Genomic DNA, 3,503 nt, shown 5'->3' with positions numbered 1-3,503 from the left:
TTTTATTTATCTATTTGGAGGGGGGCATGAAAGGGGGGCAGATGGAGAGAGAGAGAATCAGGCTTCCTGACCTGGGGCTTGATCCCAGGACCCCGGGATCAAGACCTGAGCCAAAGGCAGGAGCTTAACTGACTGACCCACCCAGGCGCCCCCTTCATCACTTTTAAGGGAATCACTGCTTGGATGTAACTAGGCAGAAAGAATGCCTGACTGTGGCCAGATGGCTCCAGTTTTCTTGCTTACACACGTGTTCCTGCCCCATCTGTGAGCTCAGTGGGTCAGGGCCCTGGGCAAAGTGGCCAAGGACATTACTGGTCACCTCTCCAGGCCTTGGTCTCTCAACTGTAAAACCGGGGGGTTGTGAAGAAATAATTCTGACGGTCTCTCTTAGCTCTGTTGTGATGTGCCTTTTGAGCAGGCGAACGATTATTTCTATTCCCTGATGAAGTTGTCCTGATTTGCCTGCAGGAGCAACCTAGGGATGAGTGCTGTGCTCTGGGCTGGGGGAGGGGGCAGAGGAAGAGAAGGGGTGGAAAGCTGTCAGGAGCCAGGGCCTGTGGGCGGAGCCAGAACCCCACAGCCCAGGCCCATGCCAGCAGCCAAAACCTCTTTGGGCCTGTATGTTCTCCTTCCCAAGAGGCAGCCTACTTAATGAGAATGTCATCTGTGTGAGCTGCGCTCCGAGGTCTGAGGCAAACACAGCCCACTGGTTACCGACCTAGGTGACATCTTGAGACCACCCACCTCGTTGGGCTTCTGCATTCTGGAGCTGCCCTATCCAACATGGTAGCCACTGGCTACAGGTGGTTTTTGTTTTTAATTTACATTTCACTTCAGATGAAATAAAATTAAGAAGTCAATTTTAATTTTGAGTACCTATGTACACATGAATCTGTGGCTCATGGCTATCATATTGGATGATTCAATAAAGAACATTTCCATCATCACAGAAAGTTCTATTGAATGGCCCTGTTCTAGAATGCCACACAGTGCTCAAACACTGAAGAAATATAAAATGCCTCTCTTGACTTCCTCTTCTTACATTACCTTTCTTTCTTCGCTTGCATTAGAATGGCCTAGCAATGTATTCTTAGAGGATGAAAAAGATGAGACGTTCGTTATCAAAGACCTGAGTTCATGTCTCAGCTCCCCCATGTCAAGTTTACAAGTTTGTCTCTGTGTCAGTAAAATGGGGATAATAAACCACCTCCCCAGGTTGTGGAGATCAGATGGGATAATAAACATGAAGCTATTGGTAAGCCCTATGCACTGTACAAATTCTCACCAAGTGATGCACAAAGAGTTGAAAGAGGGAAGATTGTCATTAGAGTTCTGTCAAAAAAGGGGTGGGTTTTGGAATAATATTGGTGGCTCTTCAGAGGGGACTGTAAAGGAAAAATAAAGATACTTTCCTTGAGGGGGGGAAAAGCATCTACTTCCCACACCCCACTCTTTAGGGGGTCTTCGTGCATAATAAGCCTGAGAAGAGGCACGAACTTTTGATTTTATAATGCAAGGTCGAGGGCCTTCTGGGCCCTGGAACTATAAACACACACCGTGAACATGAACTCAGGAGTCTCTGGAGGTACTCAGAAGATCATCAACAAGGCCCACCATTTGTCTCTCAAGGAGATGAAAGATGAGAGAAGTATTCCTTCTTCCTTCTACCACCTTACCGCCTAAATTCATGTGAAATTGTGTCCAGATTCCATTCACTTTCGAGTCACCTCCCCTGTGAGTCGGTTGGTTTTTACCTAATAATAGTGTTTGCGCTCTTCTGTATGGGTAGGAAAGGGTCTTTTTGTTGGAAAGATTGGACCAGAGAATACTTGGATTTCCCATGTGGAATGGACGTACCAAAGGGAAAACACCCTTCTGGAGGAGATGGGCCCAGAGGAGGGAAGGGCTGGGTTTCTGGCTGTCTTGTATGCCCGGAATGCCGCATATGAGACCAGGTCGGAGGAGAGCAGCAGCTCTGGTATCCCGAGGCCCAGCAGTGACACAGGCCAGGAAGGGAGACGAGTACTACAAGCCAGTTCTCAGACTGCCTGGCTTTATGCCTCTAGCATGGCAGACTCACTGATAACTCTAAAAATGTTACCTCTGGAGGGGGGGTAATCAGAAGGGGGAATGAAACATGAGAGACTATGGACTATGAGAAACAAACTGAGGACTTCAGAGGGGAGGGGGGTGGGGAAATGGGATAGACCGGTGATGGGTAGTAAGGAGGGCACGTATTGCATGGTGCACTGGGTGTTATACACAACTAATGAATCATCGAGCCTTACATCGGAAACCGGGGATGTACTGTATGGTGACTAACATAATATAATAATAATAATAATAATAATAATAATAATAATAATAAAATCATTAAAAAAAATGTTACCTCTGGAAAAGTCCTTGAGGTGAAATTTCTCTCTTTTTTAAAGATGTTATTTGTTTGATTAGAGAGTGAGCAGAGGGAGAGGGAGAGAGAGAATCTCAAGCAGGGCCCCATGAGGGGCTCGATCTCACAGCCCTGAGATCATGACCTGAGCCCAAATCAAGATGCATAACCTACTGAGCTACCCAGGCGCCCCTGAAATTTCTGTTTTAAGTGCTACAGGGCTTTGCCTTAGATGAGATTTCAAATCGCTGAGGTTTCAATAACAACAGGAGTCCTCACAGTTTCCTAGAAGCTGGGAAGGAGCCCCAGGTCATCCTATGAATTAGTGGTGGAAACAGGTGGCAGATTTTGAGCCCGTGTGCCCTTTGTGAAAGGGTGATGGGTGATCACACACATGTAAGTATAGTGTGATGCAGGAGCCGGGCGCAGGCGCAGGTGCAGGGCGAGGGGCGCCCAATGGCTATAAGACCTAAGATGGCTGAGGGACAAATGAGGGAGGCAACCACCTCTTCTCACCAAACCTGGAGCTTACACTTGTGTCCAAAAGCAAGTCAGCTGGCAAATTCTTAGAAGAATTTGGCCAAAACCAATATACACATATATTCCAGCCAATATTCTTTCCAGTATTCCTAATTTTGTTACATCATGGGTTATCGGACAACTGCTTTGCACATGGGTACACTTTTGGGGAACTTTTCCCTCACTCCATCTCATCACGTAGGAATTTTGTCATGTCACGGCATCACAAAACAAGGAGGGCAAGGACAGTATAATAAGATATTTTGAGCGAGAGAGACAACATTCACATAATTTTTTACAGTATACTGTTACAACAGCCCTATTTTTTTTATTAGTTATTATTGTTCATCTCTTCCTTGCACAATTTACAGATGAAACTTGAGCATAGGTATGTACGTATAGGGAAAAACAGTATATGTAGGGTTCAGTACTACGGGTGGGTTCAGGCATCCACTGGGGGTGTTGGAATGTATCTCCCGAGGGTAAGGGTGGGGGACTACTGTAGTGAAGACAGCGAAGATGGGACTGCAATAGAGTGGGGAATGGAGCAGTGGGTGGGCAGGCGGTGAATGACTGGGATGGAGAGTTATAATCA

Source organism: Ursus arctos, unplaced genomic scaffold (assembly GCF_023065955.2).
Source record: "Ursus arctos isolate Adak ecotype North America unplaced genomic scaffold, UrsArc2.0 scaffold_20, whole genome shotgun sequence".
In the NCBI taxonomy this organism is placed as follows: Eukaryota; Metazoa; Chordata; class Mammalia; order Carnivora; family Ursidae; genus Ursus; species Ursus arctos.
This window is presented reverse-complemented; position numbering follows the sequence as displayed.